The sequence below is a fragment of the Diorhabda sublineata genome, chromosome 3 (genome assembly GCF_026230105.1).
Source record: "Diorhabda sublineata isolate icDioSubl1.1 chromosome 3, icDioSubl1.1, whole genome shotgun sequence".
In the NCBI taxonomy this organism is placed as follows: domain Eukaryota; kingdom Metazoa; phylum Arthropoda; class Insecta; order Coleoptera; family Chrysomelidae; genus Diorhabda; species Diorhabda sublineata.
In genome coordinates this window covers 4649229-4673538 of record NC_079476.1, presented here as the reverse complement: position 1 = coordinate 4673538, position 24310 = coordinate 4649229, and the positions used below count along the sequence as shown (strand labels likewise).

At 33.3% G+C, this 24310-nt stretch overlaps 1 protein-coding gene and 1 long non-coding RNA gene across 5 annotated transcripts in view; one reads left to right on the top strand and one right to left on the bottom strand.

The window, feature by feature from the left end:
- Positions 1 to 24310, top strand: part of LOC130441391 (rap1 GTPase-activating protein 1) — a 990184-nt gene that overhangs the window by 783723 nt on the left and 182151 nt on the right. The window lies entirely within an intron of this gene.
- Positions 1787 to 23401, bottom strand: LOC130441404 (uncharacterized). Its single transcript, XR_008909610.1, has 3 exons — positions 23242 to 23401; positions 22694 to 22804; positions 1787 to 2815 (listed from the first exon to the last, which is right to left on the bottom strand). It is a non-coding gene; the product is annotated as an uncharacterized LOC130441404 (long non-coding RNA).

Below are 24310 nucleotides of genomic sequence, written 5' to 3'. Positions count from 1 at the left end.
AAACACATTTATTGAATAGCTTTTAAGATAACGAAACTATAAAACATATCGAATGCCAAACGACTCCAGTTTTATTAATCTAATAGACCTCTCTTTCCGTTCGAAATATGTCTTCAAAATTGAATTCTTTATTACTGCCATTGTCTGCGTAAACAATCTTATATGAGGGCTTTGATAGAATTTTTATTAAATTCAAGTCTACATTCAACGAGAGAACACGAGCCTGCGGGACCTCCCTGAATAAATAAAATAAAAAAATATTTGTACCATTATTATAACGGGATTTGTGCTTACTATCGTTCTATTAAAAAAAACGTATGCAGAGCTGTTTTGGACGTAAATGAGACTGTCTATTCACAATTAAATTTTGAAAAATCATTAAATGGACTATTCCAAGTTATGTTCTTAACAATGTTCGTCAGTCTTATTATCTGGCACAATGTAGGAACCCGGTCATCAATAATAAAAATCTTATCTTTATAAATAGAGATAAGGGACGCCCCATGATAGCTTGCGCAAGTCTGCATTGAATCAATGAATCATTTAAAAGTATAGATAAACAACAACATTACTCCAAAACTTCAATCTCTTAAATAAAATCGTTTAATAAATCAAATAATATTGAGAAACGTAATTAGGGCATTATACATAATTTGAAATATTTTTTCCCTGTTTCGATATTGGAACAACGTTATTTTTACGTGCATTTTCGTGTAAAAATGGATTATTGATCATTTTCTGTAGTGGGTAGTAGCCTCTGAATAATAGTTTCATTTTGACAGCTGCCAGGACGATGCATTTTTCGGTCATTCATCATGTGACGTTATTTCAATTTTAAGGTATTATTTACCTAACTTCAAGATCAACATCAACAAGTCGATTTGCAGACTATTAAATTCTAACACAGAGAGGGCAAACAGTTGAAAGGAGAAGGCATTATCTATCAACAGATCCTCAAAAAGTGATTTTAACTGTTTTAAACTAACTTTGTGATCGAGGAATGTTTAGAGATGCTAATCAGAAATAATGTTGTAACAAGTACAGAAAAACATTTGGAGAATGACATGAACAAACTTCTTTTGGCGCATTCGTAAATGCAAAAGTCTAAAATCGGGAGATAAACTTATATCTTTATTCTATCAAGATTGAAGAAATAGACAAAAAAAGAAAATGAATGAAACTTGAATGCTTTAGGTGGAAAGATGGATGAAGATAAAATACCATTTTTTGAAAATGATGCGAAATTGTTGATATTGGCTATCAAGACATTAAAAAAGAATTGCAATATCCAGAAAAATCAGCAACAAAAGATATGAAAAAAAATAGAATAAATTGAAAAAAATGTAGTAGTTAACATGAAAAATACATTGAGATCAAGAGCAGAAGAAAAAGATCAAAATAAGATTTATAATAAAAGAAAAAAAGTATAAATCAGTAAACAAGAAGATAATAAATAAAAAGCTCACTTTGTATGTAATCAGTTAGTTTGTTTTTAATATTGTTTCTATGGCACAATATAAAAAACCTTCTAATTCAGTTTCTGATCACAATGGCCTTTTTAAGATTATTTTTTTATAAACAGACAAAACAAATAAAATAAAACTACTACTTTTTGCAAAGTTTTATTAGACTGGAGTTTTGTGCGAGATTTGTTTTTCTAGTCCCACTCGAAAGGTATTGACTCGCTTTGTTTTCTGTTTTCCATCCTTCATTGGTCTAGATAGGTTCGAATTTTGTACTTAATTGATAAGTAAGTTCAAAAAGGATAAATTAAAAACAAACTTGGTACCATTTCTGTAATTTATATTCATCGTCACGACCCGAATTCTCGTTACTTTTATACAATTTTTATGGCATTCTGGTCCTTTCAATTTCAAAGTTTGATTACGAGGTTTGTCCGGAAAGTTGAATAATAATTCTTATTTTCACTGTCCTTGAGAGTATTCACCGTTGATAACAAGCCTTCAGTTGAAATGCTGTTCAGTTGCCATTTCATTTCAGCTTAATGGCTTCCACATCTCCCAAGTGCCGACCCCGAAGAACCATTTTGCAATTCTAGAACAAGGAGAAGTCACAAGTGGCAAAATCGGGTGAATAAGGTGGATGGCCTTTTTCGGTGATTTAGCTTCGAGTAAAAAACTCACGTGATGAAGGATCTACCTACTCCTTTGTGCCAAATCCGGTTGAACCCGTCCCACACAAGATCTAAGACCTCTCAATACTTCAACGTAAAAATTTCCGTTCACTCTTGGTTGACAGGTACAAATTCCTTGCGAACAATGCCCCTAGAATCGAAGGAACTAATCGACATTTGTAACTTTTTTGCTCTCCGTTTTCCTGCTAGCTTCCGTTCCTCAATTTGAGTGATGACTCGGATAAGAGAATCCCCTCTTTCATCTGATTCTCACAGTATCCAACCCTCTTCGCTTTCTGTTCTGGAGTCAAAACCTTCGGTAAGATTTCCACATTTTTTTGTGTCAAAATTTCGTGAATGATTGTTTTAAGAACACAAGACCAAATTTGTTTTCCATCAGAACTCGATGTCGATAGCATCCAGGGCGATAGGTCCCTTTTACTCCTTCTCGGAACCTTTCTAATCACTTGTTCACGGTTGATTCCTTCAAACAATTGTCTGCGTAAACTTGTTTCAACTACTCGAAAATCTCATGGCCGTTCTTGCCTACCTTTGCAAGAAACTTGATGTTAATGCGATGTTCCTCAATCAGAGAGATCTCCATGCCGACGGCAGATAAAAAAAGAGCTGATCGTTGATGGCATTGGCTACAGCAGAAACACAACCTGGTGGCGCTTAAACCTGTAAAATAAATTTATTATTCATACGTATTTTCCAGAGAAACCTCGTATAATGACTGTTTAAGACAGATAAAGAGTCAGAGTGGCAAGAGTCAAGTGTCTACCCTCGAGAACGTAGAGACATTAACATATTTGTGAACATGTATCAGGATTTATTGTATCTTCTTATTATTATAAAAACAACGATGGTCAAGCTTGTCTGAATTAGAAATACCAAAATTGGTTGGATATAGGGAAAAACCACAAATTCATAATCCCCCTAATAACATGTTTGACACAATATACAAGGAGTTGAACAGCAATTTTTAGTATTGACTACCCAATCGTAATTTACATCGTGATTCCTTCAGTTTTCTATTTTACAGCAAATAATCTTGTCGCCATTTTCTTATCCATGATAATTTGGTAATCTTCCTGTGCTCATCAAGTCTTTTGTATTCAAATCTTACACAAATTTTGAGCAAAGAAACAATAAAATGAATAGGTATTAATAGATTTGTTTTTCATCAAAACCTTGAACATGGCTTGAAGTCTCTTTACTACTTTTCTTTAACTCTTTTTGCTTACTGCTGCATTGCGCTAGTTCGCAAGTCTTCCTTACATGCATCTAGCCATTTTTTACATGGACGCCCTCTTCTTTTTTGCGTCTTCTCCACTTGTTGAAGCTATTTTCACCCATTCTTGCTATAGACCCCAACCAATGTCTTTTTGCCCTTACTTTCTAGTAGATCTTTGTCTGACCATATAAACTTTTAATCTCTGCATTTGTTCTTCTTCATTCATCACAACACTCCTCTATCCCATGCATTTAGCCTGTTTTCATCTTTCTTATTAATGACCCAGATAACACCGTAGGTTGTATAACTATCCCGTCAATTCTTAGGTTCGCTGCCTTAGTATATCTTTGAACTTTAATAGGTTTCTTACAGATCAAACTGTTTTATTGCCTCTTGCCAAACTTTTGTCCAATTCTTTAATTTCGTTTCTTTTACTTGTTACCGTCACTCCCAGGTATTCAAACTCTTGTACTCTATCGAACAAAACTTCCTGTTTTGCTCTGTTCTCATTTTCAATTGGTTGTCCCTTAAAAAGTCGGTACTCAAAGAAATCCAACCATAAAATATAAATATCTTGGTTGTCAAAAAGCTTAATATGATTTAAAAAACTTATGATTTTATGGACTAAGCTGGAATTTCTGGAAGCGTTGGTGATATTCATACTGAATACACTGTTTACACCACCAGGTAAACTGTTTACCTTCAATCTCTGAAGACGATAACTTGGTCATCAGAACGGGAGCTAGACAGTGTAATTGTTAGTAGTGGTGTAAACAGTGTGTTCAGTATGACTTCATGGAGATAATCAATGGAATATGTCCGAAAATAAAAACAGAACGCAACTCGATTGATAGATACAAGCATCTGTGGTTAGTTTCGGTTTTATTTTCGATTTACACGTTCTAACCAAGTACAACACAAACTAAACGGTCCGTTTAGTATATTTACTAGTCATCAGATTAGACATTAACTTATTACCGGCACAAAAACCGGTAACATAAATGTTTGTCTGGTTTCGAAATACTGCTCATTCGAATAATTTTGAATTTATAAATTTTCTTGGGACAAACTGTATGCTAATTAGCAAAATGATAAAAAATTCGTTGTAACATTAACATATTTATGTAATCTAACCAAACGACTGAGTAATATTTTCAGAATTATACGCCAAATGATGTCATTACAGCTAATTTATTATTTTAATACATCACTATTGTATGTTGAATATTGTTGGATAATTTTACACGTTTTAGAGAGTTTATTTGTTTTTTGCGAAATTGTTTGGCATTGGTAGACAGAAACGTCTTGAATAGTCAGCCATTTAAAATGTTTGTATATATAGGCCAGGTGGCAGGCGATTTTCCGTGGAATTATGATAATCAAGGTCGATTTTCTTGAAAATTGGTATGAAGGTAGTATTTCTACCCTGTGCCGAAGGAAAATTTATTTCATCAAAATAATCTCCTACCTAGATCGATAGACTAGTAGACTAATTCTAAACAACTTTTAATCAACAAATTTTTTTTAAGTTACTCTTAGAGTTATTAACGATTGAAACTGTTCATTTTGCTTGGAAGAAACTCATATTTTTACCGTTTTTCATGAATAACTTGAAAGGTTTTCATTTTATCAGCAAAATTATTAACAACAAAAATGTAGCTAATAAAATAATAAAGCGATTCGTTTTTTAAGGAACTCTATGAATTCAAAATTATCTGAGTTATTACTTATTGAAGGATGGATATTTCTGGGGAACTCCGAAATTGAAAACCTTTAACCTCAAATAACCTTAAATTGATTTTTGGAAAAAACTTTTAAAGCACATAGAATAACCTGCCACTGCCAAGTGAGCACTGCCAAAAAAAATAAGGTTTCTTCTTTTTTCTTTTTTTAAAAAATGTAATAATTATACCCTTGCCATTACCACCCTCATTGAAATTGATCGTAATCCACTTGCAATTATTGTATATTTATTTATGTATTATTGATATGATCCATGTGATTTGACCGGTTTTGAATTCTTATTTTAGAAAAAATAATTGATTGAATTGAGCACAACATTTCCCTAGATTTGAAAAAAAATGAATTTTTCTCAAATAAACCAAAAACTATAAATGTTATGAAAATATGTTTTGAATATTAAATGTAGATATTTCTTGCCAAAAATTTTGAGCTTTTTTAAATCAATGTATCATGAAAATTGAAGGAGATACATTAGTTCAAAGTACCGAATGCAACCCTTTTTAGCTGCAGCCTTTTTAAAACCGGGGGTTGTAAAAAGTATAATTGAAATGACGTTGAAGTACTTGAAATCCCCTACAAAATGCTTTTTTAAAAAAGTTTCTAGCTTTAAAATTAAGCGAGCTTCTGTCGAAAAACCAACTGCTTTTTTTTTCAAAATTTCGGTGCACGAATTTTGGGGCATTGGGAAAAGAGAAACTTGGAGCGTATAATCGAGCAAAACCTGGCACGAACGACAAGAGGAAGAAGATATTAGTGATGATGAAATATAATTATTCAAAATTGTTTTTTACATTATTTTCTATTGATTTTAGTATATTATATTTTCATTTTTATTTTTCTACCATTTCTGTGAAAAAATTTTAACTGCAATTTTGAAATTTTTGGTCATTGAAGGTGGGTTTCATGAGAGGTTGAAATATTTAAAAAGCAACACAAAATACTGACTTATCAATTCAATATAAATACATTTTTGAATAGTTTTTAATTATAAAAGAATCGTTGAGATTATTTTCAACTTCTCATATGATTAGGGGATGATTTGGATGGATTGCAATCATAAACGTGTTTGAGAATGTCAACAGATTTACGAATAATACATTCAAACTTGATTTCACCCAAAACATTGAAAAAATCTGAGTTTTTAAACTTTAAATTTTTTTGCAAAAAGGTGTAGTTTACACAATACGAAGGTAATTGGCAATTTCGTCTTAATTATATTATTTGGCAATTATTTTTGTTTCTAAAGCCTTTATGAGCTGCTTGTTTATATAGAAACTCCTGTATGTTTGCTTTGGAAGAATATTTAGAGTTTAGTTCACTAATTTGTCTTGAATGAAACGACGTGGTGCTGGTGCTAGTTTTTCGTTGAATCAAGATTCCTCATATCCTGGTGGTAATCTAAACAACTATCTTTAGTATGTTTCGCATGCATATTTCACTCAACCTTGCTCCACAGCGCAATGTAATTTGCATTTCGTTTTACATTTCCACTTATCATTTGGTTTTACGAACAGTAATGTGGTTGCCGAACCAGGTTTCATTCCAATAATACATTTGTCTTCCTTCATCACGACACTCTCCAATTTTTGTTATATATTCCTTTCTCTACCTCATCATCGACTACTTTCCATTACTGTTTGTTTTTATTTAATATTTTATATCTAAAATCGTGTTCGTACCGAACATACATCAAGTATATGTTTCCTTTTCAGTTCTGCAAAAATACCTGGAAGATTTGGCATTTGATGCAAACATACTGTAGATTGTTTTGCATATTAGAGTTAACTTATATGGTTTGATTTTGGAATAATTTCCTGAAACATTCCTTTTTCGTCCCATTCTCTCACCTTGCTTTGCAATTTTGTAGAGTCTTAGTATTTGTCAAAAACAATGTTTCCTGGATAGCATCTCTTCTGGACATTTACCAAATTTGCAAATCGACTTCTTGATGGATGATCTTGAAGCCACCGATGTCTCATACTTTATTGTTCACAACACCGCACAGTTGTACAAATTACAACTAACTAATGACTGTAAACTACTAAAAGTACCTACCTGTTGAAAAATATTTGGAAATATGTATAAAACCCTATTTACTTTAATTATTTTCTCAGTATTATTAGATTTAGTAATTCCCAGATTAATTTTTTGTGTAATGTTGTTTATCTATACGTTCAAATGATTCACTGATTTTGAGAATTGAATATTGTAGCCTGAACCTGGACAAGTTGTTTACTATTTAGTTCGCCGTTTATATCTTTTTGTGAAGATAAGTTTTCCGCCATTTGATGGCCGGAACTATACCAACAAAAGCATGTACATGTCATCATTCTTGATATGCAATTCACATCTATCAACTAATAGTAACCTACTCGTAAACATACTTATTACTTCTTTTGTAAATGTAATATTAATTATTGCTCGTAGATAAAGTTGATTTTAATCGATCTTAGTGTGTACTAATTAGAAATGACTAGGTGAAAGCGAGAATACAATAGTAAACCAAATATGGCATTAAATACGTTATGCATCAACTACGTTATGCATCAACTACTAGCCTACAAAGTTTCATAAACATTGGGGCTCTGGGGCTATTGTCCTTTTTGTGGTAAAGATATTTGCTAGGTACCATACGTGAATCCAACTTCGTATACTGCACATTACAGGATATAAGACAACCGGAAAAAATACTATATTTGGGAGAATAATTATATGCATATAAAAGTTTTTTCTAACTACGTTACATCACTACTGATTAAGTTATTGATTAAATACCTAGGTTACCTTTTTTAATTAACATTCTCTTCTATAACATTATTACTCTAATAGAATAAACAATAATTATCTAATCCGATCTGAGTCATTAGTTCAATAAACTATGCGATAATTTCGATAAAAAAGTACTTGTGAAAGTTCATGTTTACTACCGCTGTCGCATATTTTTTCAACAACTTTTACTTGTTTTCTAGCAAATGCATTTTAACATTCACTTGCCATAAATGAATTGATTACATGATTTCTTCTTCAACATAACAATGAGTCAAAATCACAAGCACCATAAGTTCTTCAAAAGCTCTTTTTCCACAGATGCTCAACAATAGAAAAAACTTCTTCCTTCGAAGTATACTATCTGGCTTTTTTAAATCTGTAATTCTAATATATATTTCACCTTATTATAAATGGAATTATCAAATTCCAATACAATACTATGCTTGTTGAGAAATTTTTTCTACCATATTTTATGAATAAGTTTATACGAGGGTTGCTAATTAAGTTTTCAGAAAGACGAATAGAAACAAATATTTATAATTGGATATGGCTTCTTCGAATGTAGAAAAACGTTGACCTCGCAATCTATTTTTAATCTGCGGTAATAAGAAGGAATCATTGAGTGCCAAATAAAGACTGTACGGTGGATGATACATCAATTCGATGTTTTGACTGTTCAAAAACGTTTTTGTGTGCTTCGTGAATCGTTTGTGGGATTTGGCTTGTTTCGAAAGATCAGTTTATATGCATAGATCCATGTTTCGTCTTTTGAAGCATCAAGTTTGATTTTTCTTAGCATTTCTTATCCAATCGTCACAAGCTCTTTTTGAGCGATTGTTGAATTATTTGGAACTCAACGCGAACAAATATTTTTGCCACAATCTCACGGTATGACGCATGACGAGCTTTCAATATCAATAGCACTCGTATGACAACACATTCTGTGTACGTTCATCATTAAAAATGTCAAACTTTAAGATGACAATGTTAGATTTGACATATTCACATCAATGTTGCCATATGGCAAGCTTAAGTAGTTACCCCCGGATATTGTCATATAAATGTAGCTTTTTTATTACATAATCTGTCATAATTCTTCACTCTTTAATTGATAGATTCCTACCTTCGTTTTGTCCCATAAACAATATGACATGGCTGAAAATATAGTGAATTATTATATTAAAACCGAAATAACATTTGCCTTACCGCGTATATTTTTTTTGTCGTTGGCCCCCTTCATCGTGCACATCATTACGACCATCCTTAAACTTTCGACACCAATCACTCACAACACCATCACTCATGAATTGTTCCCCATACACACAACTCATTCTCCGATGGATTTCCTGCAGAACTATTGCCTACATCCTGTAAAAAACGAATCACAAACCCTCGATTCACACGAGGCGGAAGCATCAATAATGGCTGTAGCACAACGCCGACTGACGCCTGAATGTGAACAATGGCGGAGTGTGTAGTGCGAAATCTTCGCAGATCGGAGGTTGAGAAAAAACGGTTCTCGTATATTCCTACAGCTTTTATTTCGTCAAAGTACAGCTTTTCCATTATTATAATAAAATTTTCTTTTGCCACTTTTGCAACCTATGATAAATTTCTGTTATTCGAACATTTTTGAAAATTAGGACACCTACACATACTTAATTACTTTTAGATAAGCTTCTGCAAAAAAATTGCAGCAAATGTTTCAGATAATTATTCTACGCAAGGCTTGAGGACATATTGCAGTGGAAAACGTATCTTTCATCTGTTGCTAATAATCTTAAATTGTAATAAAAGAAAAAAGTGTTAGTTAATAGTTGATATTTGTTTTATTAATATGTATGATTCTATATTTGATACTATGTATTCATGAAAAGTAATTCTAGTGCTCTGCATTTTATTACATGTTTATTTTACCGGAGTGACTTTTCGAAAATGCCTAGTTATCTATAGTTAGTACGTACTTTCCTTTAAATTACTTGAATTTGTTTCATGTGGTGTTTATGAAGATTGCATTATAGTGTACTGCTTTCTCGTAATAGCCATTATGGCCTATAGCAATTCGTGATATGTAGATTCATCCATTTGAAGATGACTTCTCCAATCCCCTGGATATATTTGCAAACCTAACGATAAACGGACGTGACTTCAAGTATGTCTTTGTATAACCAGCTTCTGTAGCACCAACTATATTTATTTGCTTTTTTTCGGTTATACAAAGCGAAAAATCCGCTCAAAATATATTTCCATTTAACGCGTTTATCATTTGAAAGTAGAAGTTTCATCGTTGCGTTTGTGTTTCCATCCAATTTGGAACACTCATACTGCAATCGACAAAATCGTAGCTTTGGAACGTGAGTGGATGGCTTTAGTCAATGTCAGAACGAAAACAAGGCAACGCCAATTCGTGATTTGTTTATGAATACAAATTTACTTCAAATGTTTAAGCCTACAGAATAGCTAACAATTGATTAACTACTGTATACATATCGAGGTCGTAGAGAATTTAATCAATATATACCTTCACAATTAGTTAAGTATCAAAATCCGATCAATATATGATGTTCAGATATGTGTGGTGACAAAATTAACAGTTTCATATCGGGTTTCATATAGTTTATTAACAGATAAGAACTTCATCACAGAAAAAATAACTCAAGATCCAAGACTTCCTAAACCACGAACCTTCAAGTGATACGCAATCGCATGAATTGAATTGCAATTAATCGGATACAATTGGAAGAAAAAATGTCACAATTAGTAAGAGCTGCTCTGAATGCCAACTGCCAGATCATAATGAATCTTCGGCCTAGTTTCAAATGTTTGGAGTGCAAGATACAATATTTTTTGACCATAAACATTTTTGTTTTACCCTATTTTTATTATCTTCCTTGCATGCGTTAACGAATATATTTATAAATATCTTTTAGATTGACGCTCGACGTTTCCCTTTTCTCCTTCTTCTTCTTTCTTTACTGGAAGCAAAAAAATTTTTCCTCGTATCCTTTGTTATTGGACAGGTTGTCGCTCCATCTCTTGCGGGGTCTTCCAACACTTCGGCGCCCCAAGCTATTTTGACCACTCTGTCGTCATTCATTCGATCTTTGTGTTCGTTCCACTCTATCTTTCTCTTCTCTCCCTGTCAAACGGCATCATCCGCATAGCATAGAATCTTGACGTCTTTGTTCCCCATTTTATACCTTTTCTGGTTACAAGTGCTTCGTCCATAACGATGTTGAACAATATGGGGCTAAGAGAATCTCCTTGTCGAATACCATTGTTTACAGGAATTCCTTCGGTAGTTATGCCATTGATTTTGGCCTGCATTTTGTTTCTCTGGTAAATGTCTTTGTGGTTTTTATGATTTGTCTGTTGTATAGAAGGTGTACCACGTCCTCCAGTTTGTATTCGGTCAAGCGCCTTTCCCAGGTCTATAAAATACATGAACGCCGGTTTGTTATACTCGATGGATTTTTCAGTTATTTGTCACAGGACAAATATCGCATCTGTACAAGTTCTTCCTGATCTGAATCCTTGCTGTTCATCACTCAATGTGGTGAATTTATTTATTTTGTTTGTCACGATCTTTATTACTAGCTTCATGTTGTAGTTAGAAGGCATCAGTAGTAGTTGTCTCCTTTTTTGAACGGAATTTTTTGATGTAATAGGATTTTGCGAGTTATAGCTGTTAGCTGTTGTTTCAGGCTTCTCGCGCCGTATTGAAGAAGTTCATTTGGTATCCCGTCTGGGCCTGAACTTTTCTGTTCTTAAGTTTTATTAATGAAACGTTTCTCTTTTGCTTCCGAAGTCAAAGTGCAATCAAACCGCCAACACGATGTCACTAAGGCAGCTATAGTAGCAGACTAACAAGTTTCAACTGGTACGAGCTTGTTACTGCTTGTATCAACGCATAAGAGTGTGAGACTTAATAGCCCATATAAATAAATAAGTCTACTTTATCATTTCAGTTACTCTATTTTTCATCACACCTCTGCTTTATATAGATGAAATTTTTCATTTCCGAGAAGAAAAAGTAATAATTTTTATCTTGTCGTTACGAGGGAGATGTTAGATTTTCTCTTTGAATGTCGTCTAATCATTCTTTCAATCCTAGACCATTTAAAACTTAGTGACTTAAATTTGCGGTACTGGTACAGTTCTTTTTTTCATAAATAAAAACTGGCGTAATTTTCTATTTGGAAAGCAGCTGTACTAAATGAAAGGCGTTGAACGAGCTTGAAGGGTTGGTAGAGAATTTCATACAATCGGTCTTAATTGATTGAATATGAATGGTTAATTAAAGAAAATCGTGATAGAACGGAAATGCCGTGCGAATTCATCAACGGTGATTGTCAGGAGAATGATGTAATTTGCCATGGAATAGGTTAATAGCTATGAATGTATAGATATATCGCCGCACTGGGGAGATGTTTTATGTATGTAATGACATGGATGATTCTATTTTCGATTGGAAAACCATCAAATAAATTATTGTGTTAAACTAAAAAATACTGAACGTCATTATACAATATCAAATATTTAACATTTTATACTATATACTATGTTTATGTAGAAGTCATGAAGTACGAGGTATACTAAGCATTGTTGCTAGTATGTCTCATAACCTCATGTGTTGAGATAAGCAGCTAAGGGCAATTTACTGTTTGAAGCGCGTCTCCGGAGACTAAAGGTGAAATCCAACCTTATTCAGTCTACTACTGGGTCAGTGCAAAGTTTTTGAACAAAAATTTGTGAAAGAGGAGAATGAGGAACAAGAGTTGACCATCTTCATACAAATCCCAATATAATTCTTAGTCCTATGGAAAAAATTAAAGTTCTTAATCTGAAACTTACTCTAAAGAGGTATGTCAATTATAGTCGAACATCAAAGTCATGGTGATTTTTTTCTACGCTTGTGAGGAATGGTGCTAACTGGTACTAACGCAATTTAGCATGTAGTTTCTTGCAAGTGGCTTTTCGAATACCCAGTACAGTAGAAGTCCGATAATCCGACACGCATTTCACTTAGATTTAAAAAAGTCACGAATGTCTTTTTGTTTTCTTGACTTTTGGCATTTAGTATAAAATTTATTTCTAATAATATGGAAATCAATAATTTCTGTACTGCACTGTAGCTAGTACAAGCATCAGCAAAAGAGATAAAATTATTTAGTTATTTTGCAGCTTCCGCCCAGCTGATCTGAGTCACTTTCTTCAAGATTTTGAGTAAGATGAGGGTTTACTACAATGTTGATAATGTCCTCATCGGTTAGTTCCTGTTAAATAGGATCATTCTCGTCGATTATAAGCCACTCCTCATCTTCAAGGGATTGTCAGCACGACATCCAAAACTTTGGTCTTGATGGTTTTCTTCCTCATCAGTAGAGTTAGCTCAGATGCAGGGTTTGTAGCTGGTCAAAGTTTTCTCCAGCATTTTTGGAGTGTTGTTACTTGGTTCCAAGACAGTGTAAGACCTTCTACAAAAGCATTTAAAATTTTGAATAATCCCTTGGTGCATGGGTTGAATCAAAGATGTTACATTAGGTGGGAGTAGAGTAGCAACAATATTTCCAGAAACTAACTCATCTACTGGCGGATAAGCTTTGCAATTGTGCAAAAGAAGGATGGCTTTAGTATCTTCTAGTAGACCAAGGCTTTTGAAGAATTCCTTGGTCTCAGGTACAAAGTGGTGAAAAAAACAGTCTTTAAAGAGGGCAGTAGTCATTCTCGTATTTAATTGAGCATCGACGAAAGGGGTCAATCGGTGCTTTCCAGACGCATTAGCACATAGCAAAACGGGTCTTTTTTTTTTCAAACCCTTGGCTGCTTTTTCTCCTCCCCCAGCTAGTGTAGATGTTGGTAAACATCACCACAATAGCCCTGTTTTATCAGCATTGAAAATCTGTTCAGGTGTTGAATCATTATCAGCCACGATTTTCTCTAACTCGTCTTTATATTTTTCTACAGAGCTTTTGTTTGCTGAAAGCGTTTCTCCAGTTACATCAAGTCTTCGAATTTCACGCTGAGTCAACCATCAAAATAATTACATTCACTTTCAGCAACTCCTGAACCTTGGCCGAATTTCTTTGCCTTTTCAACAGTCATTGGCCCTGTTACCGGCTTTCCTTCAGAACGTACTGCATTCTGAAGAAAATCAGTTGTTACTGATAGAGAAGCAAACTTCATTAGTTTTTTAATGTCAAATAGTTGATGAGCCAATATTAAACTCATTCATTAAAGCATTTCTATTCTCGCCTTTTTCTAGCCGTTTGTTGATTTCTAGTTAGTGTTACGTGTTTTCGTTTCTCTCCTTTTGAACGTTTGAGCGTTTTATTTGCTTTAAAGACACACTTTTGGAGAAAACCAAAATTTATTTTAATCCGCCTTATTCACCATATTCAGCACCATGTGACAAAAAATACGACACGCTTTCGGATATTGAGAAAGCCAAGACAGCGCAGATAAATTTCAATCTGGAAGAAACCAACAAGAAATACTTCAAGACAAAAACTCTGATTTTGTTTCAATAATATAATTCAATGTATTCTTGTTTTAAAAATTATATATTAGTGAGTCAAGTAGTGTCCTGATTTGAGGATTTTATGATGCATTATGATCATCACAGTAATAATTTTTGTTTTTAAGAGTTTATTCATCCACTTGATCTATGAGTAAGCTCTTTCAAATGGACAAAAAGTTCTGAAGAGTTTATTTTGAAAAATTTTATATCTTGCCTAAAATTAAGGACTTTGGTCAGATATCTGTTAAGGCTAGATTAACTAATGTTCCCATATAATGACAATATCAGGTATTTGTTATCATACTCTCTCAAATTAGCAATTCGTAATTCACATATAACATTCGGCTCTAACAATGAGAAAACGTTATTGTTGTAAGCGCTCTACTATTTATTTCGTCTTGTCCGAAGTGGTCCACAGAAGACTCGACGGGGGCTTACGCATCAATTGTAATCGGGGATCCATGAAAATTTAGTTGGTTTGGATAGTGAAGAACTAAAATGTTGGTTTGACTTCTATTTGTAGAGGTAGATAATATTTTAAGAAGCTCAGCGACTGTTACTTGTAAAAACTTGCAGGTACATCTCGTCGTTGCCGCACCGGCCGCCGTCTCGTCAACAACGCATGTTCAGACGTGCAAATTAACACTTGTGGTGTATGTGTAGTTTTCAAAATAGTAAAGATGGATGGAGTCACTTTTTTTATTGGTCGACTTTACTTTTTTGATATCTACTCACAGTACAATCAATTAAAATTTAATTGAAAATTTGTTTAGTTGATTTTATTATCAAATAATTAACCTTATCAAGCAATCAATTCTAACCTTCTTTTTTTCGAAAAGTTTTATTTCATCTTGACAAAATCGGCCACAATGTAAGTTTCCATAGATAGAACTTTACTTTTTTCGAGATTTAAAAATGTTTGGTATTAATTGAGCTGTAGGGGATCCACCGGATTCAGCAAAATTTTGAAACAAACAAAAAATGTTTGGGAGCCAATTGTGAAAACTAAGATTACGGCCTCACTTATAATTAAGTGTTTATATGTGTGAAATTTCAATATAATTCATATTTCCCGTTACCAATTAATACCTCGCAATACATCTTTATCCTGACTTGATCTATTGTAAATCAATTACCAACTTTTGTTAAGTGTGTTTAAGTAGGACATGTATTAAACATAATAAAACACTTTTATCTCGAATATATTGAAATGGAAACAATTTCTTCGGAAATAGAACTTGATTTCATTATTTCTTTGACTAAACAGCTGATGCCGTTTATTAAGCTTCATATGGTGTTCTAATTCTATTTGTGTTAACTGTATATCGAAATCACTATTGATCAATCATATCAGCTGTTACTTTCTATAGTAACAAATTACTATTTATGTGTACTAAGCCTTTCACCTTCAAAGTAGGTTCTAAAGAGCAATATGTTTGAATTTATGGGAACGCAACATATAAGTCAACGAAATAATATCAATTAGGTGAAGGTACCGAGAAATTCGGTTCTGATATAACCAAATGAATTTTACGAGGGTGGTTCGAATACAAACCGGAATTTTGCTATAAAAAATTTCAATATTAAGTTACAGAGCAGAATTTTTTTACAGTCACCGTTACAATCTACACACGGAAGCTTTCGGATGGACTTTACGTAAAGAGTGAAGAATGAAGCTACATAAATTCCCATCAAGGTAAAAAACAGTAAAATTTTTTAAAAATATAATTGAAAATAAAATTTGAACGTTCCTCATCATTTCCGTGTGTAGAAAACAATTTATTCAAGGTCAAAAGCCAAAAAAAATGAGTTTTTCGCAATTATCAGCAAAACGGTAAGTTCTATCATGAAAATACCTCAGACGAAAATTGTAGACCATGAAATTATCTACAAAAAATGTGTCTATACTTTTTTTCTCACGAGTCACCGTTTCTGAGATATATTAATTCAAAAAGTTTACTGTCGTATTTAATGGCTATAATGATTGCACGGGAAATATCAAAGCTGCAGAACAATATCGTCGAACTTTGGTCGTCAATTGATAATTTATTTGGTGAACTTATGACAGTTCCGACCAGTCAACAGAAATTTCTGACAAATAGTCACAACAAGTCTCGTTTCATTTCAGTGTTGTAAGAAAAGTTTACTGCTGAAAATATATTGGTGAAACCATTAAATACGACAACTTTTGAATCATTACATCTCAGAAACGGTGACTCGTAGGAAAAAATATATCAATACTTTTTTTGTAGATAATTTTATGATCCACAATTTTCGTCTAAGGTATTTTTATGATAAAACTCACCGTTTCGCTGAAAAACTCATTTTTTTGGCCTAAAAATAAAATTTTTCCTATAGACAAAAATGCTGGGGAACATTCGAATTCTATGTTCAATTGTATTTTAAACTATTTTACTGATTTTTAGCTTGATGGGAATTTATGTAATTTCGAATATCTAAATTGACCGGAATCAAAATCTCTCGGCTTGTAACTTAACAATTCGCACCGCATTTCTTTCGAATCGCAGTTTGCAAAGTGCCTTTGGCGACAAATTGGTACTATAGAGTGGGTGTTCCAGTGTTTCTTAACCCACTTCGTTCAACGTTTTCAGGTTTCACCGTGTGTTTTTGGAGGTTATTATGATACTGCGCTTCACTGTTCGTTATTCAGTGGCAAAATCAACTGCAATTACCCTCCACATGTTTTAAAACACGCTAGACCACACCATCCTCCACTGAGAGTGTGCCTTCGATTTAACTGGCGCGTCTTAGTCTTTCTGTCTTCATACCGCTGTAGAAGACGGAGGAATCTTCCAAGCGTGTGAATTTCTGCTCAAATTTCAGAAGTCTTGGCACTCATCCGGCTGAAATCTCTCAAAAAGGGTTATTCTACAACACTTGTTCTGGGACGCCGCACATATGGTAAGTTTACCACGACTTCTGGGTCATTTAGGAAAGCGGAACAACTTCTTACACTTGAGTCTTGGGGAGGCACTTATCCCTAAATTGCTCAAGTAATTTTCGATAAATTTACGCGAATTCTATTTGACCAAAAAACCAATCAAAGAAAAGTTTAACATCCAGTGCACCCTCTTCTACGATACTAAATTTTTGGCGCGTTTATTAAAAAATTCCGGTTTATATTTGAACCACCTTTGTACTTTTGGGTACATTTCGATTACAGAATCACATGAAATGCTTACGTTTTGAAAACCACAGAAACACATTAACACATGAAGACTTATATGTCACGAATGCCAGAAAAATCGCGAAGCCGAGAATGAACAAATTAATTCATATATACAACAATCAAAAGATACAGCTTTTACACTAATTTCTCATTAATTTTAATGGGAAGGTAAAACTGAAAATATACCTTAAGTGTGGATCTGTTTTTAATATATATTCCGCGCTTTCGAATACTTATGTATTCATCATCGAGGAATTAACTAATTGAGGATTGTCGCGTGTTATAATTTATTTTTTTCTTAAATTATTGAATCCATAAATGTCATTAGTCAATTTGAATATTGAATTTTGAAGCTTATTCATTCAATAATTTGGAACTGATCAAATACCGGTGGATTAGATACTATATTTTTGTTTTTAATCTAGATTTTTGGTTTTTCTTAAAATGTTAAGATATAAAAGTTATAGTCCAGTAACTGAAGGTCCAAAGCTCCAGTTAATTCCGAGAATTATTCCCTTGTGGCGCAATTTGTAGGTCATGACAAATACTTTCAAGAGAGAAAACCTTTAACACGATAGCGGCTAAGAATGGGGCCCAAAATGGGCCCCTAAACCCTGGAAAATGGGTTTTCCGCCGATAACGGTCAAAATATAGGACTTAGAGAAATTTCCTTTAGGCAAAAGATGGAGATCTTTTCATTGTCTACAAAAGTGTTACTCATCATTTTTCTCGGAAATTCGATATTTTTCGAGATAATAGGACCCAAAAGTCCGCTCATTCTCACGATGCTGGATCTCTGCGAGTGCGACTGTCTAGGCGTTGACTTGGGTAAGCAGGCGGACAATTTTTTCCATATCTCGGCCAAAAATTAACATTTTTTCATGATTCAAAATTTATTGCAATGGGAAAACCAATCCCTATTACGGCATGTGACTCGCAGTCCGTTTCTATTTGCCAAGAATATTTAAAAAAGCGGTCAAAGTATTTTTTTACAATATTTTGAGTCTATTTCATTAATCCATTCATATTTTTTCCAAAAATTATTCTTTTCTGTTTCTTTTTTTTTGATAATTGGCCCTTGGGATGTCTTAAATGATGTAAGAAAAATTTGTACACCATCTTTCTCGCGTTTAAAAAAAAATTCATTTGTTTATTAGCATTTTTCAGCCGTGCTCGGAGTTCCATAGAATCTTTAGAACAAACGTGAATTAAAATTTTTTTTATTTTATTATCCAAATACCTAGATTAGAAATAGAAGACTCCAACTTGATATTTGTCAGTTATGTGCAACTTTACTCTTGATATTCAACAAAATCAGCGATAGTGTCTTATCTCTGAATTGTGCATTAAAACAATATGTAGAACATCACGGTTGGAAATACATACTAATGAACGGGTCTAAATTTATTAAAAAAACTATTTGTTCTAAGTAGAAATTACAGATTCATATTATTTAATAAAATTATAACTAACATGAGATATTGGAATCAAGTGATAAATTGCTTTCTACAAGTCTTATTACATGATTGTTATATTGTGAGAAATTGCAAAAATAGTTAATTTGATAAACATATATATTCAGTTGGAATTCCTGGAATAGTTGGTGTTTTTTATACTAGGTTTTTAACTACGTATTGCTTTAAACTCCAACTAAAATGTATGGAATAAGCAATAGTATTTTATTTTCTGTTTCCTTACTACCCTATTCCGGTATACACAAGTTTTTGTGGGAATGAATGCTCCAGAACTTTCTTAATCTGATTGGCAACTCGTAACGACATATTTATTTCTTGAACCATCTTGTGAAAAATGAGTGCGAGACTATAATCTGAAAGGTATTGCCAAGTCTCGAAGAAAAAAAAACGAGTGAATAATGTAGATAGTGTTCTTTATTGTTTTGTTATGGCATTCATAAACTGGTAGACTCGTGTGAAGTTATCCACCGATTTCTTCCCATATTTCTTTGCAATATAAAAATCACTTTTAACTACTACAAAGTTTACCTAATTTCAAAACAATTGACCAAAAATTGTGAGGTGAATATATTTTAAAAGTTAAAAAAATTCGTAAAGTTTTCGCTGACGCTAAAGCCCATCGTTCGTTTTGAAATCGAAGCCTCAAAAGTTTTCTTCAGCTATTGAAAAGGACACTAATGTATTAACAATAAATTGTTACTGTTTTCTATAATGCCAAAAAAATCATAAAGTTTACATTTGAGCGCTGTTGAGCAGTGTTCGTTTTGAAATCAAGGCCTCAAAATTTTCTTCAGCGATTGAATAAGAAACTTGAACTTTCTATCCAATTAGATCTCTAGGAAAATTCCACACAGAATATTGCTAATGGCCAATATGTAAGAAATAACATATTTTGAAAAATACACCAAGAACGAATTAAGACATTTTCGTATGACAAATCTACGTAGATTCTCAGTATCATCTTCTTCCAAGAGATTTGGAGGACAGAATCCAAATTTAAATTTTGAATTTTTTGAATTACGAGGTTTGGCTATTAAATAACGAGACTGCGCGCCTAGAGGGCGCCCTAGACGGGTGGGGTAAATCTAAAATTTCTCGTTAAATTGATAAAAATTCCGACTGAGTGCTGTAACTTGTTGCAAGAGGCCTATGGACACAATTCTTTATGTCGTACGCGTGTTTTTGAGTGGAGTAACCGCTTTAGTGATGGCCGAGAGAGTAGTTAAGATGACCAGCGCTTAGGCCCTGTGACTGTTTCAACTCACGAAACAGTGACCAAAATCAACCAAAATTTGCGTGCAGATCGACGAATAAGCATCTGAATGATTGCCGATACGGTAAACGTCGATAAAGAAACAGTTAGAAAAATTTTCCACGAGGAATTACATATGACCAATGACTGTGCCAAAAAATATGACTCCTGACCTGAACGGCATATGTCTATTATCAACCTTTTTACTCTTCACTGAGTATATATCAAATATTTTTAAAAATCTTGTCTAGTCTCCAAAAAAGTCTTTACGTCCAATTAATAAAATCGAATTTTTCTACGATTTAAAAACTTCTACATTATCTTTCGAGGCATTGTCTATTCATTCACTGAGGAAATAAGTTATTTTAAAAGTCAATAACTACCAACATTACTATATTTGTATTGTTAATTTGCATTCTTGAATAGAAACAAAGTGGTAGACAAGAATTATATATGTAAATATGAATATTTGGGTTCGTCGTTCTTAGTAACTAATCCTGGTAAAAGAATTATTGTCCCATTAAGGATTTTTGACCTTTGAATATCCGGCATATACATTAGCTAATAAAGAAAACCTGTTTGAGTTTTTATTGCACCCTAAAAATTATAAATCAAGATGTTTTTACACTCATTAAAAAAACGTATTGAAATTGGTTCTAACAAAAATCGATTAGAATGAATCTGCGAAGATATTAACCGAACCAACATCAGACTCCCGTAGTTGATGCCGTGGAAATCGTTTCGTAGTGCAAGCGATTGTTTTTACTCAATTCACGTTATCTAATATCATAAATGAGAAATCCAAGTTACTTCATTTGTCAAATTTAGTTACAACTTCAACCCAAAGTCTCACCAGCAATCAAATGTAACGAAGAATATGAAAGCTACAAAGAGCATCCTTCCATTGCTGACCTACAAGGTTGCTAGGTTGTATGCTTCACGTCCTCACAGTTCTAACAATCCAAGTTTGTTAGTATATAAAGAAATATAAGCAAAATATAAACTACCATCCCTGATGGAATTACCAGCCCGATTAGGAGGTTTGGTTACAACAAATCCCGTACGCACACAAGTTTCGGCTTTTAGGATTTCCCGACGATCTTCCCAGCACTACAGTGGGGAAACCTCTTGACTATAATGAATACTGAAATCACTTTATAGTAGTTCTACTGAATGGGATGAAAGATAACAGAGAATTGATGTTGAAAAACAATAAAATCGACAATTATAGCCGCTTTGCAACCACATCAGCAGCGAATCCTTCGAAGGATCACTGTATCTTCAGTATCTTCATTCACAAGACAGGCTGTTAGTGCGGACCTTTCAGCAGGCAAATTTCAGAATACCCTGACATAGAGGTATGGCCATAAGTCCCTTGACCTTCCCCAAAATTGCGATGCATTCGGAGCCGAATTCGATCTGTTTCATGGTATCAACTGCAATAAAGGTGGCATTGTTAAAAGGGAACGGCGTTCGAGACGAGACAGCCACGTGGGTCGAAGCAACTTGGAGAAATGAACGAATCAGTGAAACTAACGCAGCGAGGCAGCATGCCAAGTACAACCAAACAGCAGGGGATCTTCGTGGATCATTCACGTCTTCGTTTGTTCAGCACAAGGAGCGCTCCATGCAGAATTTAACGCATTTTTTAAATAATTGCTGTTACTCACTGTGAAGTAGACAAAAAGGCGTATTCAGATGTGCTGTGATGGGTCCGCATAAGAATTCAAATGGAGATATTGAAGGCGGAATCTCTGCGAACTCCAGGATTATTTATATATTATATATAAGTTTATCGACTAAAAACATGGGTTATGTTCTATGACAAATTATAGATCCTTCCACAAATGTAACCCAAGGTATCAGAAAAATGCTTATTCAAGTCGTTATTTGGCTTAAGCGCGTAAAGAAATTTAATCAATAAGACATAATATGATGATGATAATTGTTGCCCATATAAATGATAGTCTTCTGGTTCAATGTAACTGTTTTTTCACCCCGACTGTAACGTGCTTTATTTCAATATATTTTCTTAAATTGTCTTTACATCAGAACAAATGTTTTGTTACTTTTTAATTGTCGTCGGCACAACAGAATTTTTCATCTGTTAGCTGCTCTTCCTCTAGTTGATATGAGAATTTACAAGCTCCCACTTCATCCTTTACTGGTGCTATTAATTTCTAAGTAAGTGCTAGGGATGGATAGCGCACATTTAACCTCCCCGAAGCTGTGTTCAGTTATAACATTTTTACTTTTGAACTAACTGAAGAGATGTAGCATATATGCCCAACTAAAGTTTGGTAGATATTTTAAAGATAAAATTGTTATACAAATTTTGGGTAATTTTCTTTGAAAAATAATTAGTTTTCTTACCAATGCGAATCCGGGGCGAGTAATGTATAAAAACTGAAAACAAATATTTCTTGTTGATACGAATTCTGATTTATTTTGTATTTGGCTTTCCTGTAGACTAAGATTTATGTGCTACAAACGAAAGCAAAATCAAAACTTGTTCTTCGATAATATATTTTCCAATGAATGTGAGGTTTTCATGCTTGTTATAGAAATAATAGCGTACAATAAAACATAAATAATGATATTTCATTGTGGTTTTTTCGATATTGAAATATTAACCGATGATTTCATTTTCACATCATTGCCAAATTTGTGGTTCGTGATTATAGTTTACTATCAAATAAAGAAACGACTTCATCTATTCTAACATAATGAAGAAACTACCCTGTTCATGCCAGCATTACCACATTTAGTCGTTTATTATGGTAAAATTTGTTTATAAAACAATTAGTCTACGTTCTAAGGTGTGATTTCATTACCGGTAGCGCCTTATTATTGCGCAATAATCGCAGTTTAATACCTCGCACCGAATTTGTAACATTAAACTAATTATTTCAAGCACGTACCGTGATAACGAAAAGATATAGTTACTAGTAACAATTACTCCTTTCGAAGTAGTAATTTTAAAATCCAAAATGTGGAATTATTACCAAAGATTTATGTTATTACTTTATATACCTATTTGCAACTCGAACTCTACCGTCTTACATAACCTACAACTTTAACAAGACTGTATAATTTAATAATACTATATATACTATGCGGAATGTGGAATATTATTTATTTTCGAGCGGGAGTTTAACATCGTGTGAGTCACGTTTCTTCAATTATATTAATCAGCTTTACGAAAATTCCTACATTTTTTAATATATTTATTCGTCGGTCACGTTTTCCGTATTTTAGTTATTTGTTAATATCGTTCAAATCATCACAAATATCATTTGAGGTTCTGCGATATCCTTGAGTACTAGTAAAATTAATTGTATTTGTGATTTACTATTATACAAGTTAATTTTGCTACTGAATATAAATAGAATAAATGTTTGTTATACAAATGTAGAATAATGACCTACAACTACCTCGTTAACAGTCTATTATGCCCTTAATGAGTCGCATCTCATATATGCCCTTCCCTTCTGGGGTACGTGTGGTGTTAGATATTTATTTGGATTAAACAGCAGGGAACACTGCCACGACTTGTTTAAGAAATTGAGAATTCTGACTATTTCTTTCTTATTTATCTTTGAATCCGTTTGCCTAATTCGTAAGCAATCTTCTCCAATTTCAAAAAGATTTTTGCACGGCTATCCACTTAGGAACGCGGGGCACGACCTTTACCTATCTACTCCACGTTCAGAATTAGTTAAGGGCTCAATATTTTACAATGCAAAAAAATGCACAATCACTTGCCAATTGAAATCAAATCGATATAATCTTTTCCCGCATTCCGCGATAATTTGAAGGCATATTTACTGGAAACTACCTTCCACATTGTAAACTGTAAATAATAATATTTAATTCTGGACATGCTGCATACATTTTTCTATGGACTTATTTATTCATTTACTCTTTATGGTATTATTCTGTATATTGAAATTTTATTTCATTTGTTTTATCTTTATTTACTTATTTTTA